Consider the following 21,681-nt stretch of genomic DNA (forward strand, 5'->3'; position numbering starts at 1 on the left):
TTAAGAGGAGCATGAGACAAAGCTGCTTTCTCTTCAGGACTTGTTGAAGGAGAACCTCAAAACTTCTTGTTTGTAAGAATAAGGTATATAAGAAACTACATCTTCAAACACAAAAATGTTTCTAAACAATGCAGTCCAGTCACCCTAGTTTCTTAAGTGGGGGACCTTATATATATAAAAAAATCTGTTCCCAGAGACTGCTCCTCCAAAACAGCAATGAAGGTTATCATGTCACTACCACACTCCTTCATCTTTCTTTGTAGTTTCATATTGCTGCTGTAATTATTATGTTATTTACCTCTTGTTGGAATATATTCCTCTTCAGCTTACCTGATGGATTTTTTGAAACGGAATGCCTTGTTATATGCTGGCTGAGCTCTGACAGTCATATTTGATCATCTTGTGCATGATGGGTAATGAAATCTTAGGACATTACCACTTCTTGCCTCTGCATATTTCTGAGATAAAAATGGAGACAATACATTCATTACCTCGTATATCATAATTAAGTAAATTTAGCTACCTTCAGTCTCCAAAATAAAAGACGTTTAGGGTATTAATTCATATATAAAAAAAAAGTGATGTAAATATATGCAATATTTAATAAATGTTCACATAAACTAGTGAATATACAAGAATAAGAAACATCGGGTTTATATTACTTATACACATTAAATGTAATTTCATTAAAAGCTGTATATTGCACTTCTGAAATTTCACATTTTACACAAGCAGATGAAATAGGATTTTTCTCAATTTTCAGCAGTTTTACAGTTGCAAAGTCAGCTTCAGTTTCCTATTATTTGTTGGCTTGCTTGCTTTTCAGGCATTTTGGCTATAAGCATGTAGCCAAACTTTTGAGTCTTTACTTGGGGTCCGAAAGGAACAGTGTCATAACTTACATTTCTCTCTTCCCATAAAGTAGAAGTAGTGAATACCTCATTTATTACGAGAGATCTCTCTTCTGATTATCTGCACTTTTGTGTGTTTCACTTTCCTATCTGGCCGTAATATATCAGAGATGTATATAACGGTATCAGTTTCCCTATTTACTTTATTGGCCATTCACTTGGATTGTACTAAAAGGAAAGACAGGCTAGAGCCAACTGCTTTAATTTCTTTTCAATCTGTCTCTAAGATGCAGTTTTGGAGCTCTGTCCTGTTTATTACAAAAAGCAGATTGTAAGGAAGCTTGAGAGTGTTTGGCATATTATGAACCCAAGACTAATAACTGAATTACTGAATCTCTGTGTGACATTATGCATATCATCACTGTGCACAAAACTTGATTTATCACTTCATCAACCCGAGAAATAAATAATAAATAGTGAGTCCATCTGGATGGAGGAAAAGGAGGTTTTCATTTTGAAATGGGAGGGCGGTGGAAAGACGTTCAGTTTGGGTTTAGTCACATCGATCTATTTTAACCAACAAACAACATTTGGTTTTCAGGTAGATGTTACAGAATGAAAGAAGTAGGCAGGTTCAGAGCACAGGTAAAAGCAGTGGTGGTCGTGCTTTGTAGCTCAGAATTGTAGTAGTGACCTAGGATCTGTTTGGTCCGAGATCGATTCCCTCCCCTACAAAGTAGTGTTTGAACTCCAGTCCCTCACCTCTGATTACAGTACCTTTCAACTGCTTTGGGTCTATAGTATTCCCAGGCAAATTATTCATGAGAGTTTACTTTGACCTACACAATGTTCTGATAAAAAGAAACCCTACGCAATGTCAACAGAGCACATGCTAAACTAGCATATCACAGAAAATAAACAGCATGAGGAGTCCTAAGCGAGGGAGGGCATTTGCAGTGGGTTTCAGCAATGCTCACAGTTAGACACATGTTTTCAGCATTTTTTTAGACAACCTGGAAGCTGACAGAATATTCCTGTCAATGAAATTTGCAGATGATGTGAAAAGTCCAGGCTGCTTACTATAGCAAGCAACCTGGGTCGCTTGGTAACCTCAGGCCAGCTGCATGAAGCAAAATACAGAATTTAAGGCTAAAGAATACAAGTTTTGTTGAGAGAAAGAGGAATTGTGCTCTAAAGAGCCCTAACCTTTGAGAGAGAATAAAAACAGGAATCGTAGCAAATAAGCAACTTGAGTGAGAAAATTGATTATATAGAAAGCGGATTGTTGTTTTGATTGTGAGGTTGGCTGCAGGGAGAGTGATACTAGAACATGGTGTTTTGGTGCCCCTGCTTTAAGAAAGGATGTTGGGAATTGGAGAGGGTCAGAGGAGGGCCACCGAAATTATTAGTAAACTGAAGAAAATGTCTGCAATAGATTTGAAGAGCTCTGTCTGCTCTGGCTTTTTGAAAAGAATCCGAGGTACGATTTGATGGCCTTACCACGGGAAAAAGCAAGCAAGGAACATCACTGAAATCATCACTCGGTCTTTCTTTTGCATGTTTACTTTTTAATTAGTTTCCTGGAAAAGGGTTGGTTCCTCTCAGTTGGTGTCATTAAAGCGTTTTGATTTTCTGCCACAGTACAGCAGTAGATAATACAGTGATTGACCGTGCTTGCTTGATAATCTAGACTGGGAAGTACCTAATAACCCAAGTAAGATTGGTTAATTTCCTCTTACTTTGTATTCTCATTGCTTACAGTGCTCTTGATTGACAACATAGTTCCCACTGTCAAAACAGCAGCGGGGGAGAAGGCCTTGGTCACTGTAGTCAGTCCCACACCACTGTTGTGAGAATATCATGTACTGAATTATTTTGACTATTACTTTGTTTACATTAGCTACTTCTGTTTGGAAAGGCGGTGCTATATTAAGCTATTGTTAGAAAATTGTATTAAACTTCCTGATATGATTCCTAATTTTTAATTTTATTATATTAGAAACCAATTAATGACATTTCACTTTTACTACATGTATATTTGTTTTATTTATTATGTTAAACTAATATATTAGTCAAAATTACCATTCTTTGTACTGGGTAAAGAGAACGTGTGTTTCTCTGTTTACTGTGTCATGCAAGATTTTAGAATTAGTAGATTTCAGCCTCTGCCATGAAGTTTTAACTACACTGGAAAATAACTTTTCTGCTTTTATCATCTCTCAAGAGATAGTTTTGCATGGACTAGCTATTGAGCAGTGAATAAAATTAAGGAAATATCTTCTCTGCACCTGCAGAGGAAACTACAGCTGTCAAACTTGGACTTGACACTCAGTTAGAGGCTGTTTTCTCCAGTCATTCAAATTCTCCCAGCTTAGTGGTTTAATGGTCAGTAAATCTTTACCAACAAATATGTAATATTTGAATACTGTGTGCTATTTAACACAAATCAATGTATGGAATTTAAGAAGTTTGGCAGTACATTATTAAAAATTCATGTTTAACTTTAAATAATCCTATTTTAAACTAAAATTATATATTTAATCTGAAAAAAATGCATCTAATTAAAAAAGAAAAACATTTTGAGCCAATTTTATTCTTGTAATAAAAAGCAATGCATGAATTTCTATTGAGGCTGCCTGCAGGACAATAGAAATTGAAGCAAACAGCTCTACTTTGCATGACTATTTGCAAACCCTTGAGGCATTAAAGAATTGAAATAGTAGCTTCCCTAAGGCAACAAGTGTGTTACACATAGATGTTGATTTGTTTATTCTAATAGGCATAACAAAAAGGCAAAATATTATCTACTATTTTTGTGAAAATAAACAGGATTACTGTCATAAAGAAAAAAAAATATTTAGGGAATTCCAGAACCAGACTATATGGACACTGAGATATAAGGGGGACATCAATATTTTTGTTTCACTTTTTAAAGAGAAGGTAGCATCCAGACAACTGCATTTGAGCCCTGTTTCATAGCACTGCTACTAGAGAGCTAATTGAAAGCTAACCTTGAAAATGTGTAAACCTTCATCTTCCTCATATATAATTCCATGCATTAGCAGAATTTAGTGCATTTTCCTAGAAATACAAGTTACACAGTATGAAGGGAAAAAAAAAAAAAAAGCAAGCTAAATAAAGCACGGTCTCTGTTTTTTCCTAGAAATGAATTTTGAATGTCAAGTGCATCTGCAGCTCCTTAATGTAAAATTCTGTTCAATCAAGTGTAATGGATTTACGTTCGGATATTTTTCTCAGATTTCTAGCAGACCTTCTGCAGTATGAAGCCAAATGGCATTGTAATCTCTGTTATGGGAAAAGGCACAGGAAAATTCAGATGAATGTAGAAAGACTATAAATAAAAAAATGTTTGCCTCTGACCCAGAAATTGTCCGGTAACAAGTGCAATTACGTAGACAAATGGTGCTGATAACAGTCTTCTTTCTCCACAGCATACCTTGCTCAGTGTAAAACACTGCTGAATAAATAGCTGTTCTTTTGATATTGGCAGAAGCGTGCTTGCCCACAGTCTGACAGAGCACTCATTAACAGAGCTGACAGGTAGAGCAAATAAAGATCTTGCCCATGAGAGATGCTGAGCACCTGTGACACCTGTCTTTCCCAATTCAGAGCTTTGCAGGTGAGTGCATGAATAGAAATGAAGGGTCGCAGTAGCCTGTCTTTGGGGACAGCAGAGAGGACAGCTGAATGAGAGATTCAGTTTTAGGGAGCCTCTGAATGGAGACGAAAAGACAGTGGCAGTGGCCCTTGACACAAAAAGGCAGAAATTCAGTTCAGGTGTGCTAACGTTGTATTTGGGGGTTATCTTTCTTTTTGGAGACTTGGTGCCAGAGTAAATGTTGCGCATCGTTGCTGCTGGCACTCAACGGTGAACCCATGGGTGGCATCATCCACCCTGCAGCTGTGGGAGGCTGCACCACAGCTCTGCCTTTCTCCACAGCAACGTGACTGCGTCCCCAGGCCAGGGTTTCTGCTGCAAGCAGGTAGTATCTGGGCGCTGGGATCAAGCACTCCCCGTACCTGCCGGTCAAGCAAGTGTAACTGCCTGAGCCATGGTGCAGGACAAGGGACTATTTGCAGAGGGTTCTTGGGATGACACGAGGAGATGGGAGGACACGTCCTGCTGGGCTGTCAGGTGCCACATTCACCTCTCATCCCCAGTCTCTCCTTTGATAAAGATCCCATGGGCCCACATCTTTCTAACTTCTGGCATGTGACTAAAACACCTAACTTAAGAGAGAGCATCACCTCAGGCTCTTTTTCCAGTTAGTATAAAGAAGGAATACTGGGCGGGCGAGATATTGAATCACCCTGGTCCTTTTAAGATCTGAATGGGCCTTTGGAGGTGCCTGTTTCTCTCCGTTGTCAGCTGAAGGCAATCGTTTTCCTGATTTAGTAAATCCACAGAAATTGTGGATGCTGAGAAGCAGCCCGTATCGGTAGTGCAGAAGCCTGGCCGAGGAGAGCCAGGGTCTGTAGGGTCCCTCTGCACATCTCAGTCCTTTGCCTGCAGAGCAGGCTAGTGCTGCACCACCTACGGAATTAAAAATAGAAGAAACCATTACAGCTGGGATCCCTGGGGTTGTGGTGTATGTCTGTGACACCCTGCCTCCAGCAGCAGCCCTGGGGCCCTGCCCTCAGCGAATGGCTCTGGCAAAGGGCTGCAAATTCCTGACAGCCCAAGGAATATGGGACAGAGAGTGAGTGTTTCGTGACTTTTTAAGGAGGAGTCCTGCTTCCAAACTATGGTTCCCACATCGATATGACATGGCAGACATAGTCTAGCTTAAGAGCAAGTTTGGCTAAATGCAGCCATATGTAGCTCAACATGGATATTATTTTTGTATCGCAGTACTAATAACCAGCTAAAAGTTAACAACAGACACATTCCTTGCCTGTCGTGTCAGGGTACAAATGGGCAAAGAGCCAGAAGTGCAGTTCATTAGCAGGGAACCAAGCCATTTAATTATCCTAAGTAAAATATGTTCCTGTGGGTTTTGGTGGTTGTTTATGTTTTTGTTTTGTTTTGTTTTTGTATTACTATTATTGTTTTGCTAATGGTTGTCGTTTTCCTAGTTTTTTGCCTTTTTATTATTATTTATTATTATTATTTTGCTAACAGTTGTCATTTTCCTACAATTTGCTGAGCATTATATATTGCAATAAAAGTGCAGACCATCTCTGTCCTGGCTTATCAGCTTCATTGGGCTTGGGGAATTGAGTGGATAAAGAGGAAAAGAAAATATGTAAATATACTGAGTATAATACTGAATTATTTTATGGTGCTGTAAGGAATTTTGAGAGAGAGAGAGAGAGAGAAGACTTCAATGCTATTTGTTTTATAATAGAAACTTCCCTTTTCTTCTCTATTCTACTCCCATGAAGGTCCTATTCAGTGTATTCAGTCCTATGCAAAAGGTCACTGTTGTCCTACAAGAGAGTTCTCCTTCTCCTTCCTGGCACCTCTGGATGCTGTGAATAGAGCTGTCTTTCTCTGAGGCTGAGCTCCACGGCAGGAAGGTGCAGAGGGAGCAGCTGAGTATCAGCCTCCCCTCCTAGAGGTCAAGTGCATCACCCCTGGGTGCCGCACAGATCATGCGAGGAGAGGGAAGGGCAGTCACACCAGACCTCCTGGCTCTGCTCGGCGTCCTCATCAGCCATCCCACCGCATTGGGGTGTTAGTTTACATGAGTTCAGTCTCTTTGACAGATAGTTCCTCTAGACAGGTGATTTTTAGTTTTATATTGAATTTCTCAGCCCATTTTTTTTTAAATGTTTGTCTTTGTATATGCATTTTTCACCTCGTGGACTCTTGACTTCAACAAGGGGTAGATGAAGTGACGTATCCTGGAATACCCAGTAGTCAAATGGCTGCTCGCTCCAACTGAATTTCGACACCCATCATGACAATGAATAATACGTTTAATCTTAGTTTTGTCTTATGGTATTCAGTAGGAGTTCTTGCAGAGTGACATTTGACTCTGCATGAGCAATGCTCTTCATGTGCTTCTTTCTGCAAGGCTGGGCAGGAAGGCTGCTGCCATTCCGGCTTGTGTTGTGAAGATACAGGAGGCAAAATAGCCAGTATGAAAATAGAGAAAGGACTCTATCGTAAGGCTACTCAGCCCTGTGATTTCACTGGTTTGGGATCGGAGACCTTCCACTTCCACTACATGGATGGGGTCTGAGTAGAACAAAGAGTAGCGAACTGAAAAGTAGAGGAGGATTTGAACCATAGGAGGAAATGACAGCCTGAGACCCCATTTTGTTAAGACTGCCTGTAGTGTGAGAACTGGCTGTGAGGGCATAAAGGGATGTCTTGCTGACCTGTTGTGTATTTTCATACATCCTAAATTAAACTGTGCCTACGTGCCTTTTCGAACATCCCTCTCTCTTTGCCTGCTTATAGGAACTCAGACCAGCTCCAAGATCTTGCTATTCCTAGGAAACAGTAAAGAGACTTGAGGAAAAGAAACAAAAAATCCCCGTTTACTTACAAGCAAAAGCTCAGAGGGGATAAGCAGCGCAAAAGAGATCTTTAGAGAGTCTAGCTGCCAATGCTTAGCATGCCTTTGCTCAGTGTGTGCTAAGTGAGATCTGGGGCAAAGCTGGAAACAAGAGAGGGAGCAGAGGGTGCGCACACAATATCAGCACAACCCCTGCCAAAACTCAGGTCTGTATTCTGAGTAAGCAAGTAGTGGAGTTTCCGAGGAAAAAAAAAATGAATAAAAATACCTAAATATCAATTTGGGAAACAGCTACACCAGTTTAATTGTAGCTTTTCAAAACATCCAGCATCAAATAGACAAGCAGCCTTAGAGGTTTCAGACTGAGGATTTGGAAGTATGATGAGGTTGCAATAATCTGCAAACATTGTCTCAACTGTAATGTTTCTTAGCCTTAGTTATTGGTGGTATTTTTTGTGGACTGCCATAGAAAAGAACAGACTAGGGACTCCTAGAAGATGACTCTTGAGAGACAGTGACAGTGTACATAGCAAAATGACCAGAAAGAGATTTGATCAGTCCCCAGCAAATTAAGAATTCATTATGCCTGTAGTAATGATGGTATGTTTTATAACGTTACACTTAAGCAATTGTAATTTCAGTTTTATGGAGCAAAAAGTGCAGTCTCTAAGATTTAACTTTTAAGTAGTGGATTTAATTGACACAGCTTGAAAAATATTAATGGCTATTCATTAGTAGGTATTGTCTCTTCCGTAATCCTACGTGATTGTTTTAATTTAAAGTATCTCTTTGCTTTGTGCATAGAATTATTGACAAAAATATGTCTTTCTTCATCAAATGATTAGCTAAATCATTCTTTTATTTACAAGCAGTGCTGTGTCCCTGTGCCCTAAATCTTGCTAGTTGGAGGAGTGGGAGGGAAAGCAATTTAATTAAGTTAACTTTATTGACCCGCTGGAGCTGTTGTTTAATAGCATGGCTCCCTGGAGTGCAGTGCAGGTAAATTGAATGAATGCCACAGAATATCACTTCCCCGCATTGCATATTTCAAACCTTTGCCAGGCAGTTTGGGATGAGCAGCCAATCAGGAAAAAGGTTTTTCCACCCTTGCTAGCTTGGATGGCATTTCCCATTATGCTCAGAACAATGTGCAGAGTGTTACCGATTCGTTCCTGTGAGTACATCGAGAGGAATAATTCCGTGATTGTGTGTTGCGTTCAGCTGTTGTGCTCAGAAGACAACTTTGTGGATTGGCTCTCCAGCCATGTATCAAAAATTACCTGTTTGTGAAGGAGGAAAACTAGCACGTGAGTCTGAATGAAAGTGCTGTGAGTAAACTATTTAATATTAAAACCTTAATACACTCATTCTGCATGAGAAATCAGAGTCCAGGAAGACAATAAGAGATATCTTCTAGAAATGTGTTTTTTATTAAATACTTGGGAACAAAAGGAAAAAATATAAAACTTCTTTGTTAAACTATTATTTTAATAAAATAATAGCTAAAAAGACTTCCACAGTGCTTTCTCATAGATACTAGTGCCTGCTAATGTTTCAGGTATTGTTTCTGTTGTTAAAATCTTTGTCCAAATGTCATGTTGGCTGGAACACATCCCTTTTTCTGCACTATTCTTAAATACTGCGCACTGAGTGATAAAAGATGGTATTTCAGTCTGTTGCGCCTGTACGTCCAATCACTTCTTTTTAAAATAAAGCTAGATCAGTGTTGTACAATCTAACGGCAGCTTTCTACAGCTTTTAGCCCTCCCAGAATTTCGTATTTATCTCTTTAAAAGTGAGATCCAGAGATCCGGTCTTGCAGCTTTGCTTAAAGAATTAAATGCAGCTACACAGCTAATTTATGTTTTGCTCTGGAAAATAATAAGAGGATTTTTCTCATATTCACATCTGCTGGAAAACATGTACAATTCAATATTTTGAATTAGTTTGTGTGTAGTTTTTTTCTTTTCATATGTAAAAAGATTTGTCTTCGCTTCATACTGATGTTTTTAATTTTATATGAGCGTGAAATAAGAGAAGTTGCTTTGTAGGGGAGGGGCATCATCTTTTATTGAGCTTACCAAAGCAGTTGGGAGAAGCAAACAAGTTTCAAGCCTGTAGGACCTTCTTGTATCTGACTTGGGTGTCTTTAAATGATCACACTTAAAACCTTACAGCTGCTGTCACTGCCTGTATGGTACACATTATGCTGATGGGGAAACTGACGGTTCTTCAGAGCCTCATTGTTAACAGTACTGTGTCTCCTTTGCTGGGGCTGGCCTTTGGGGCAATCTTCCTCGGTTCCTCTCCTGACCCTTATGTCCTCATACGCCCCACGCACCTTCAGAAGTGGTGCCATATATTTTTATTCCATAAATCCACACTGTGGTGCCACCTAGGAAAATCCAGGAGCTCTTATTCTGACCCTCTGCCCTGGGCTCTGGTGTAGCACCGAGCAGGGGTAGAAATACCTGTGGCTCTCAGTAAGACCAGAAGCTTTAATTCGATGTTAGGTTGACTTGTCTTTTGTCTGGCACTGACGTTTGTGTGTTTACACAACAGGATGATGTCTTGCATGAGTAATCCCGAGAAGTTTACTAGCTGATATTCTGCTGTACTTTATCTTCATTAGATGTGTGTTTTGGCAGCTGTTGCTCATAAGTCCATTTTCCATATCTGTAAGATAAGTGCAGTTTTTGTGCTAATGGTTGTGGGGAGGGTCATAGGTAGGCCTTAAAAAGTAGACTTCTATGACTTTTCATATTATTTTTTTTTGCTTCCCATAGAGTTTTTGTTGTGAGGCTTTAAAATATTCTGAAAGCTTTATGGTGTGTCCAATAGAATGAGAGGAAAATACATATTGATGTTGCCATCCCACTGTTCCTTCCAAATGCAACAGGCAAATCACATTGAATCATAAGGGACTGTTTCCCTCCATGAGAATTCCTGTTATATCTTCAGGTGAAGTTCTTTAAAGATGTTGAAATACAAATACATTATACGTACATGAATATTAGTTTTACTTGATTACAGTTTTAAATGAATATTAAATCAAGGCTTATAATATTAATACTTAATTATGTTTAATATTTAACATTATTAATATGAGTATATGAGTATTGATGTAAATTAATCAATTCTAGTTGGTAGTTCTGAGTGGGATGCAGAACTCATGCCTAGCACCAATTTAGACTTCAATGGGTATTGTTCTCGGTGGCAAAGTTGACTGTAAGTAGCTCCTACCACTGCCCACAGCCTTTCACCTCTCTCTGCCTCTTCTCTTCCCATTGTGCTGGTACAGGTTTTTGTAGGACTGAACTGGTTTAGTAGCCCTGGAAAATTAGCAATCTCCTTTCTTTTTCCTCTCAAGTTCCTTTATAAAGCAGAGCAATGTGCTCTGGTTTGCAGCGTAGTTCCCAAATCCTTTCACCAGTACAGCTGAGCATCCTAGGCAAGGGAACTGCTTCAGTTAGCTGTACAGCTAGGAAAAAAAAAGTGTCCATCAAACTACCATTGGATTTTAAGACGTGCTGTTTGCTTGATGCTTTAGCTTATGAACTGTACATATAGGCACTTTAGGTTGTGTACTAGTACTGTATTTTCTCTGAAATAAATCTCTGCTGAAAACTTTGCCAGTACAGGAGCAACATCTAGGGATGGATTTAGCTGTTGATATTAGAAAGGTTTCTTAATGCCAAAAGCTAGGAAAAAGTCTAAGCTGATGAACTTACACCACGGAAAATGTAGTTTGTTTATCTGAGGATTAGGTATAAGAAGTTTTTGTTTTTGATACAAGAGTTTGCTTTTTTATTATCTGTCATTTTTTTTTCAAAGTGTAGCTTATATCAGATAGATAGAAGTTATATCTTGTAACTTTTTGCAGCTATTTACAGAAACTTTCCCTGTCATATCTATTTCATTTTAGGGTTGGTCTTTCCCACACCTAATGAGCATTGAGGCAGCTGCAGTGGGATGGCATCTTCTAGGATCCAGCTGCTCTGCTTAAAGACATTCCTGCTTTCTACTGCCATTACCACCCACCAGCTGGGAGCACTGCCCCTGTGATTTTGCTAGGGAGTCACTGGTCTAATTGCTCCTTATCCTGCGACGTTGCAAACTCAGCCAGGCCAGTTCAGACCCACAGTTCAAACCGCTTAAAATAAACTGGCTGATTTTGCCTCAAGCATTTTATCATGTTCACAGGACCCCTCCGCTGGTGCAGCTAAGGGAAGAGCAAGGAAGACAGGGAGAAGTAATGTTATTGAACCAATGTGCAACAGCAGCTGTTGTTTGCAAAGTGAATGCTGACAATTCCCTGAGTCTTGAATGCTTTTTGTGCAAAAGAAAACAGCAGAAGTGGCTGTAGCATGGTTGTGTCAGGAAGACTTGCATACAGGTGTTATGCTAAGTGTGCAACAATATATAAGCTCATGTGCAATTCTTGCTTGCTAACTGATACCTAAACTGCATTTACCTATTCCTTCTAAAATCTAAAACTGGCCTATAGTAGGGTTTTAAGGTTTATTAATCAATTAATGTGAAATAAATAGTTACTTTATTCAAGTAAATAGATACCAATGAGGATTTGTCAAACCTTTGCTACACAGGAGACAAAAGTTTGCTTTGGAGTATAGAAGTCTCTAAGTCAACCAGTTTTGAGCATAAGAGTTGATTAAGAGATACTCTCAGCAGCTCGCAGAGCTTAACCTGGCAGCAGATAAATAATGCTCCATAATCTCAGCTGTGGAAAGGCCCAGGGAATTTAGAGAGTGCAGTTTGGTAATTTGCTAGGAAATCCCTGATGATTCCTTCAGAAGAAAAGGTAAGTATATGGAGGAGATAGCAGAGCCTGGATACCTGAGGAGGAACACAGATGTTGAATAGGGTTGATTCATCTCTTTTTGTTCTCTGGGCTGCCACACCACTGTCACAATAATAATAATAATAATAATATGAAATCCATTGTCTTCTGTAAAGTGTACCATCCACAAAATCACTATTTAAATTCTCTACCAGTAGAAGACAATACCCTATATTAGTAGGATTAACAAAAGAAGTAGAGAGGCAGAAATGCAGTTTTTTAGCTTGGAAGTCACTTATGAGAATTAATAAATCTTACTGGCTTCTTAAATAGAATAGTATCAGTGAATATCTCAGTGGATAAAATCACTGAGAGGAAGGATGTATGGAACCTCGCGCTCTTTCATATATGCAGAGAGTAGCACTTCTAAACCTTAACCACAAAAGAGAAGAAAACATTAAGAAAGAAAACTGGTTAATATAAACAGTAGGAACTCTGAAGGGAACTTCATCATACATTGGTAGTGGAAGTACCAGTGGATTTAAGAAACTATTTCAGAAGCATATCAGTCAAGTCAGAAGTGATATTGTAAAGACATTTGCTGAAGCATGAAAGGCCAGTAATAACCAACATCACAATTTCTGCCAGAGAATAGGAATTGAACAGTCATTTCAGTATTTTATTTTATGATCTTCATTTCTGTCCCTTATCCGTCTTCTGCATCCAAGATATTAGATATGAGGAGAGCTGCAATTTAGGCCAGTTAGGAGACACTCTAAGCAGTTATTCTGTGTCTGAATATTGTATTTGCTATCCTGCGTGATCACCATACCTTTAGGAAGATCACTTTGTTCTTTATGTTATTGTTATTCTTCTTTTGGGAAAGTGGGTAAATAGCACTGTGAAATGCCAAGGCATACCGTTGAAAAACCCACCCTGCATTAATGTCATAAGGGTGTATCTCTATGTAATGTTTGCTTAAATATATTTTGAACTGGCATATCTAGTGGGTGTTTCTGGAGCAAGGAATTCTGTCACGGTTGCTAATACAGCCTCTGCGAGGAGATGGTGCTGGCCCACAGATAGCTCAGTGTAGATGCACTGGCTGCTGCATGGGGTGTTTCTATTCGCCTCTTTGTCAGCCACTTAATTCCATGCTGAACACATCTTTTGTGGTGAGATTTATGGACTCCTGCTCTACTTAGAGGAACCCATTTAGCTAAGCTGTAGGATGAGTGTCTGTACTGCTCAGTCCTGCCTGTGTATTGGTGTTCAGGTCAGCATTGCAGCAACCCCGTTCAGGACTCAGTTTCCTTGATTGTGCTCCATAAATTGTAACTTCTGAATCTACAGGAAGCTGTGTTACCCTGTGAATTGCTTCATGGGCTATTCTAGGACAATATGAGTGTCTGGCCCAAATCTCTCATTCTGTGAACCCATGAGTACAGCAGAATATGTCACCTCTGGTCCTCCATGCTCCTTGTATGCTCACAAAATGTGCATGGACATCAGGTAAGAAAGCTCTTTCTGAATTGCCTGGGGAGTTTGGTCAATCACATAAATACTGAACATGAGTCACCCAAACACACATGGATGTTCTCAGAGATCCGGTGCAATGGTTAAGATGCTGTTAGGGTGTAGTGTAAGGTAGTCCTCCGGCACCCTCACTCAGCTTTCAAAACCAGTCTTTTCTATCTCACTCTTCTGTCCCCACCAGTTCCAGGAGCTCAGGAGACCTGTTGGTTGGACTGAGCCCTTATGGGTGAACTACTTTAAAAGTCTGTCAGGCATCAAAGGTGCATATTTCTACATATTCTTGGCAAGTAGTTTTCCTTCTTCCTTTCATAGCTCAAACCCTTGCCTTGTCTCCCTTCAGAGGCAGGGCATGGTGCTTTATTCAGCTTTGCATTCTTGACAGTGGATATTGCCTGCTGTGGGCAGCATAGGTTTAGGATATATTTTTTTAAAGTCAGACACAGGGTGATTTTTATCCATTGGTGTACATTTGCTGTATAAGTCAGTTCTGCCTTCCTGATTTCAGATGTTATCAGCCTGAACTGACTCCAAAACTTAGAGCAAATTGCTATTCTCATTCTCATAATTACTGTACAAATCATACAAATAAGCCTTGAGATTTACTTTTTTACTCCAAGTGATCACTGTCAAGTGAAATAAGGATTCTAAATTATCTACCCATTCTTCTGAGAGAAAGAAAAGTTACAGTTCACTGTCAAGTCTTAAGACAGTGGAGATATCTCAAGTTCAATTCGAAAAATGTGTGATCAGGTAAGTTAATCATGAAGTCAATCACAATAAAATGATGTGTACACACATATGCATATGGAGTGTGGATGTGTGCATCTATAGTGCATGTACATATATATATACAAATAACACACATATACATGTAGTCAGGGGTGTAAATACTCTATGTTTATTATTTAATTACACTTTTCCTAATTATCTGAGTACTGTTTGTGTTTCATCAGGAGCTTTTGCGTAGTGTAAAGCAGTAGGACCCAGCCTGATCTCAGGTTTAGACAAGCTTTGAATACCTTCACAGTCAGTTCAGTGATGGTTCAAAGCACTGGTACACATTTTAAAAGACAAATATTTCCTGTTAAGAGATAAATATAGAAGTGTTTATTGGACTGGTGTTTTAAGCCAGAACAGAGGTGTTTTTGAACTGAACCATGTGGACTACATGGTGAGAAGAAAAATAAACAAATAAAGGAAAAAAAAGAAAATATATCTAGGAGACAGAAAAATAATGTATCAGGTTGTGCCATAGTGAAGGTGGTTAACTCTAGAAAACCCTGTCTTTTGTTAACTCCAAAACGTGGCAAAATGTGGCTTCCATTAGCCTTATGCCTAAAGCATAATTTAATTACAGTCTGTGTTAGGAAAGTTATACATATTGTAATTGTACATTTTTGTACAATTTAAATTGTACAAAATAAATGTAAATTATACATATATTGTTTTTTCAGTTAAAGAAAAGAATTGTCAAATTCTAGTAGCAGTGATATCAGTGTAAGCAGCTATATTTTGCAGTTTCCTTGCTTTCCTATATATTTCAGAGTTGTACCCTGCTTTCCGAGTCACCATAAGATTTATGGAACAGCACATCACTGTTCCTCTAGACCGTGCACTTTAATTTCTGAAATCACACTGATTGCTAGGAGAAACAAAAATACAAAACAAAACAAAAGAAAAAAAAGTTGCTCCCAGGTTTCCACAGAGGCAACAAAGCCTCTGTATTGCACAAATGACTTTGGGTGCTGAGAAATCTGTCAGCGTGAAGGCAGCAAGGGCAGTTTTATCCAGATGCACCACGATCACATTTTATTTACATGAGCAGTTCCCACTGAGGCCAGTGGAAAGTATCATAGGTTTTCAGTGGAGTTGTACAGAGGCAGCATTGCACTAGGAAATTTGTGGTTTTCGTTAATTACCATGTGTTTAAATGTATTTCATCACATTGCTGTAATTTTTTCTGTTCCCCTAGTTTTACATAGTGAAGAGAAATTGCTTAGATTTATTAAAACCTAGAGTCTTGGAAGACAGATTTGTTTCAAAAGGGTGGTGTGAAAGTCCTCTCCGTGCCTTTTCCAAGGATGGGATTTCAAAGATCTTTTACTGTTTTCACAAGTATCCATAAGGGAAGATGAATGATCGGCAGAAGCCATGATTAAGGTAATTTCAACAAGCTGTGTCCCAGTAGCCATGGTGTTGCCCCACCTGCAGAACTGCTTTGGCTATACTGAAAATTGAAGATGAATTTGGTGGAAGTCCTCGCAGTTCTTTATGAATTCAACATCTTTTGGGGCATGTTTGGCCACTGCATTATCCTTATAACCTATCCACTTGTTTGGCCTTGGGGAGAGGGTCATATTCAGATGGCCCAATTTCCATGTAGGCTCCTGTGTCAGATGTTACCTAAAGTTTTAGAGCGAACTGAGCAGTAAGCACTAGGCACAGAAATAGTGTCCTTGTACAGGCCCTGTGACAGTGGCTAATATTTCATAAATAAAGGATAGTTTCTAAATGTAAGTAAGCATCATCCAACCACCTTTCTCTTGTACTGGTTCATTTATGCCAGACACGCAGGAAATGTAGGGATATCAGTGGTGGCACTTTGGTACATCAAATCCACAGCTCTGTTTGTGCTCTGGTTGGTTAATCAGCCATGGACTATCCTGGTGCTCTGATGGGAAACACAAAGTAGCTTGTTATTTTGTGTGTAGTAATAGATTTTCTGTATTACAGAAGGCATGTAATTTTGAATAACTCCTCTTTCCTAATGTGTATGTTTTCCATTACAGGCAGCTATTTGGTCTTCTAGCAGTAACTGTTGATATTTTTAAGAATATGGATTATAGTCAATATCTGGGAGTTATACGTATTGATTGGAGAAAAAAAATAGCTCATTGAAATAAAATAGCCATTACCACTCAATATGTTTCCATGTTGAGTGGATACAATTTCCATAATACTAGTTAAATAAGAGGTTGCCTATAGACTGGCCTTTTTAAAGGGTTTCACATCTAAGGAAGAAAAATCAAAGAGAAAGATCTAATGTTCTGTCTCTAGATTTTCTACTTGTTATTTTAGGTCCCATTCTATGGCTCTATTGTGGCAGAAAAGAAATGCTTTCATGCCTGTGATATCATTGTATTCAGAAACCCCAGGCCTTGTGCAATGGTAGTAGCTCTGATCAGTAGCTTTAATAATTTAAAAGGCAAACCTAGCACTGGGAGGGGATGGGGAGGAACACTTTTTGTGAATCTTGGTCCAGCATAACTTGTTTTACACATCCAGAGTTTGGAGAAAGAGCAAGCCTTACTACTTACGGAGGAGGCACTATCATGCATGCCACTCGTAGATTAGTTTCCAGTTAGAATAGCTCTGTAGCTTGGGGGACATTCAAGGCAAATGATGTTCCTTCACTTCCAGGTCACTTGGTGAATGGGGCATTGCTGTAGACTGGGTTGTGAAACCTCTGGCACAAAGTTTCCTTGCACGAAGTACTGGAGAGTGAGACAGCTGTTAGTTTCCTCTCATGCATATATGCTCCATGAAACAGAATAGCATAAACAGAAGTAAGCAGGTTGGGAATAAAAGGAGAAACTGGGGTTGAATGACAGTGTTAATGTAGAACTAGGATAGGAGGCATTATTGAAGAGTGAAGAGGAGCAGGAAACAGAGCAAGTACAGGAGCAGCAAAGAGGAGAAAAGAGATCAACATACTGGTAAAATGGAAACATACAATTATAGAAGGATCAGGAAACTGGGAAGAAGAAAAAAAAAACACAGAGAAGAGAGATGTGATAGATTTTGTTATTTAATTAATAGTTTAATGTATTGGATACTCAGAAGATTTTCTTGTCTAAATAAGGCAGCCAAGCCATCATCTTAACCTCACTTCTCTAAGCATTTCCTAACAGCTAAACGTGTCGTCTCATAATGTGATTATGACAGATGATGTAAATGATGCAGATTTGAACCCTGTTCCTGTAGCATACAGGGACAGCTCTTAGGGAAGCTGTGAATTGATAGAAAAATCATTGAACCAACACAACTTGCCCATGTGTGGCATTCTGTTGCTTCATTGCCTTAGCCAGAAATTCCCAAAGTAATTCCTGTAATGCCATCTTTATTCCACAGTGACACTCTTCAGTTAACGTAGAATTGTTTATAAAATACTTTTAGGAAACTTGAAGGAAAAATGTCATAGAAACTGAAATTTTGATCACACATTTCATTACAAGTTTCCCTTCTCTAAGCCATGCATCCTTTGCTCATCCTGCAAGAAATACTATCTGAAGTAATAGTACAGGCACAGATTAATTCAAATAATTTTAGTCATCAACTGTGTGTGGAAACATAGGATACCAGGAGAGGCATCAGTTGACTAAGAGGTTACTTAAAGTGATACTGCCAAATTCTCAAGTGCCACTTTAATGTGTTAGTGGATTAGTGTTTAGTCATTACATTAAAATGTAGTGCAGACTCCAAAGTGGTCTGCTTGACAAGATGAATCTTTTGAAAAAATAAAAATGTGAAGGCCTAAGTGCTGTATAGGTGGCTGGAAAATTCAGAGTCTGAAGTCAGATCTGGTTCTCTTTTCCATGGCAATTGAGGTTTGAATACATGTGGGATATGATGCTATTCAGCAACCACAAGGTCTGGAGAACAAAAGTAACAAATTAATGGCTCTTGGGATTTTGATGTCCATTGACCTTTCTCTGTGTCCAAGACAAAGTCTACAACATGTGTCCAGAAAAACAGTTATCAATGTAATATTTGGAAAATAATGGTGTTAGGAGAAGTTAAAATGGGAGCAAAGTTTTCCATTTTTGCAATATTAAAATATAGATGATGAATTACAGTCAAAGTAGATAAACCATTTACTTTTGTACTGCAGATGTAGGATGAGATTCTGCAAACGTTCCCCATTCAAATATCCTGTTGGGTTCCCACATACTAGCTGACAGGCAGTAATCAGGACAAAGTACTGCTGAAATTAATTCCTGTAATACTGTGGGTTTTTTAATGAAAATCATGATGACAAATTATCTTTGTTGTTCTCTTCACCATTTTATCCCTTGTATCCTAAGTTAATTACATGGCATTTTAATGGAGGCTTTTTGAGCATACTATACATGTCAAAGAAAAAGCAAAATGCTGTCAGTTTCTGGAACTTGTCCAGGCTTTCACAAACATATGTGAATTTAATTCTGATAGCTTTTTAATTTGGGAGTTCATCATTTATATTTTTACCTGTCAAACTCATTCAGCTTCTCTTAGCATAGCAGGTAGCAGGTAGGAGTAATAAAAACAATATTCTCCTTCGTACTTGTCTTTTGTGAATAAAAGGAAAGAAGCAGTAATTGGACATCTCACAGACTCATGATTTGGGGCTTAAAAACATGATTACAGAATGTTTAAATTTGGCAGTACTGTGAGTTGTAAAGGAGGTGAGACTAGGCCTGCTGAAATGTGACACAGATGTTGACAGGTAGCAAGCAAAACTTTTGAGATGCTGAGTTGGGAGGGTTCTTTTTTTTTTTTTTGTAACCTGTCTTGACTTATTTTCCAGCCACGTTTTCAAACCTAGCCATGGATCTTTATTTACAAATTAAAATTTAAAATTGCAAATAATTTGCATTATTTACAGTCAATAATCACTAATCATTGCTACTCCATTAATTTTTATTTCAGCTTAGTCAGATGCCTCTGAATTGAATTTGATTGAGAAAATATATATATTTGTTTGTTGTTTTGTAAACATAAAATTTCAGATCTGTTGCCTGAAATGAACAAATACTTCAAGCAAAAATGGGAGAATGGTAAGAGCAAATAAAAATAGAGGGTACAGTAGCTCATTGTGGAAACTGTTTGTCAGCTTCCCGTGGGAGACTGCCCCAAGGGTGAAGGGGACCTGGGAGAGGATGCTGCTCTCTGAGAACAGCCTCCCCAGAGCACAGGAATGGCTAGCCAAGCCATTCAGGCTAGATTCAGTAAGTCAGTCATGCACCACAGAGGAGCAGGGAGCTCCTGGGCTCTGGTGCCAAAGGAGAGGGCAGAGAAGGCCAAGGAGGGCTGCCTGGGAGCAGTGCAGACCATTGCGCATACAGGCAGGGAATCAGGGAAACCAGAGCTCAGATGGATTTAAAATTGGTGAGGAATCTGAAGGAGAACAAGACCTTCTAGAGGTAGCACCAAAAAGAAATCTAAGGGAAATGTGGGGCTGTGAAACGAGGCAGCAGACCTGGTGAGAAAAAACACACACACACAAAAAAAAAAAAAAAAAAAAAAAAAAAAAGAGAGAGAGAGAGATTCAGTGTCTTTGCTTTGGTCATTACTGGCAAGTTCTGCCCTTGGGTCTCCCAAGCAGGATCTGGGAAGGTTGAGTTAGTGACCAAATAGGCAAACTGGACATACCCAAGGATGTGGGGGAGCTGGCTGAGGTCACTGCAAGGGCTCCTTTTTATCTTCTTCAGAAGGTACCTAGGGATCAGGAGAGGTTCCTGGGGGCTAGGAGGAGACAGATGGCACACTCATCAAGAGGATGGGCAGGAAAGCAGATCTGGGCAACCAACTGCTGATAAACCTCCCTTCAGTGCCCGGGAAGATTTTGGAGTAAACTTTTCAGGAAACCTTTTTGAGGCACGTGGAAGATATGAAGGCAATTGGAAACAGCCAGCACGGATTCACAAACAGCAAATTATGGCTGACCAACCTGAGAGCTTGCTCTCAGAAGGTGGCTGGAAGGGTGTGTGAGGGAAGAGCAGTGATTGTTCACCTTGACTTCCACAGGTGGGCTACAAAGCAGTTGAGGGATGGTACCTAACCGAGGAAGCAGTCAATATGCTGGAGGGCTAGGCTGCCATTCAGAGGACTCTAAACAAGCTAGAGAAATCGTCTTACAGAAACTCCTGGAAGTTCAGCACAGGCAAGTGTAAATTCCTGATTCTGAGACAGAACATGCAGCTGGACAGGCTGAGCACCAAGGGGCTTCAAAGAAGCTTTGCAGAAAAGTCCTAGGAGCCCCAGTGGACAGCAGCTCCAAGTCTGCACTGCATCCTGAAGGTCAACAGCATCCACAGCTGTACTAGCAAGAGTGTAGCTAGCGGGTTGGGGGAGGTGATTCTTGCCCTCTGCTAGATGCTTTGAAGACTCTTTTTGGGGGACTGTATCCGACTTGGGATGTACGTGATGTACATAGACATAATGGAATGCGTTTCTTGGAGCACCAGGCGGCTGGAGCACAGGAGATACAAGGGGAAGCTGACAGGACTGGGTTTGTTCAGCCTGAAGATGAGAAGAATAAGGAGGGAATCTAATGGCTGTTTTAAACCACCTACTGGTGATGTACGGAGACGACAAAGCACACTCTTCTGGGCAGTGCACAGTAATAGGAAAAGACACAATGGATACAAGTTGCAATGTGGGAAATTTTGTGTTGGTACCAGAAGAAACTTTCCTGCCTTTGGGAGAATCAAATACTGGTACAGGTACCTGGAGAGCCTGTGGGATCTCCTTTCCTGGAGACATGGCAAAGTCGACTGGGCAAGTCCCTGAGCAACCTTTGAACTCGCATGTAATTTCAAAGTCAGTCTTGCTTTGAGTGGGCTCCAATGAGCTCCAAAAATCCCTTCTAACCTAGAAATTCTAACAAAATTTGCTTTTACTTACTTAATTTGCTGCTTTAAGGATTTAAATAATATTTCTATGGCACTTTATTTTGAAGGAAAAGAGCAATGAAAATGCAGATCATTATTATTACCAAAAAGTAAGTCATTGCTGCTAGAAAATATTGTAGGAGTCATGTATACCAGGCTGCCAGAATGGATTGTGTTTTCTTGTTAAATACAACAAAAGCATCAGTGAAGCATGTTTAATCCACACACAAGAAGAATTCTGCAGACTTTGTAAACAAATAAAAGGTAAAAATAGGTCAATTTGGGTGAGTTGCAGGCCTGGAAAAACTTAAACCAACTTTAATGTATTTTTATTTATTTATTTATTTTTGTCG

General features: G+C 39.4%; 1 protein-coding gene across 20 annotated transcripts in view; it reads left to right on the forward strand.

Moving 5' to 3' along the window:
• The window catches only part of LOC106045020 (poly(rC)-binding protein 3-like), a 514,073-nt gene that overhangs the window by 334,441 nt on the left and 157,951 nt on the right, over positions 1-21,681 (forward strand). Inside the window, exon 1 of one of the 20 annotated variants that reach the window (XM_048046034.2) lies at positions 8,352-8,667. The exons of the other annotated variants lie outside the window; for them this stretch is intronic. The gene's annotated coding sequence lies outside the window, so the exon portion shown is untranslated. Of the gene's footprint in view, positions 1-8,351; positions 8,668-21,681 lie in introns of those variants that run through there. 20 annotated transcript variants of the gene reach the window in all.

This window comes from Anser cygnoides, chromosome 2, assembly GCF_040182565.1.
Source record: "Anser cygnoides isolate HZ-2024a breed goose chromosome 2, Taihu_goose_T2T_genome, whole genome shotgun sequence".
Taxonomy (NCBI): domain Eukaryota; kingdom Metazoa; phylum Chordata; class Aves; order Anseriformes; family Anatidae; genus Anser; species Anser cygnoides.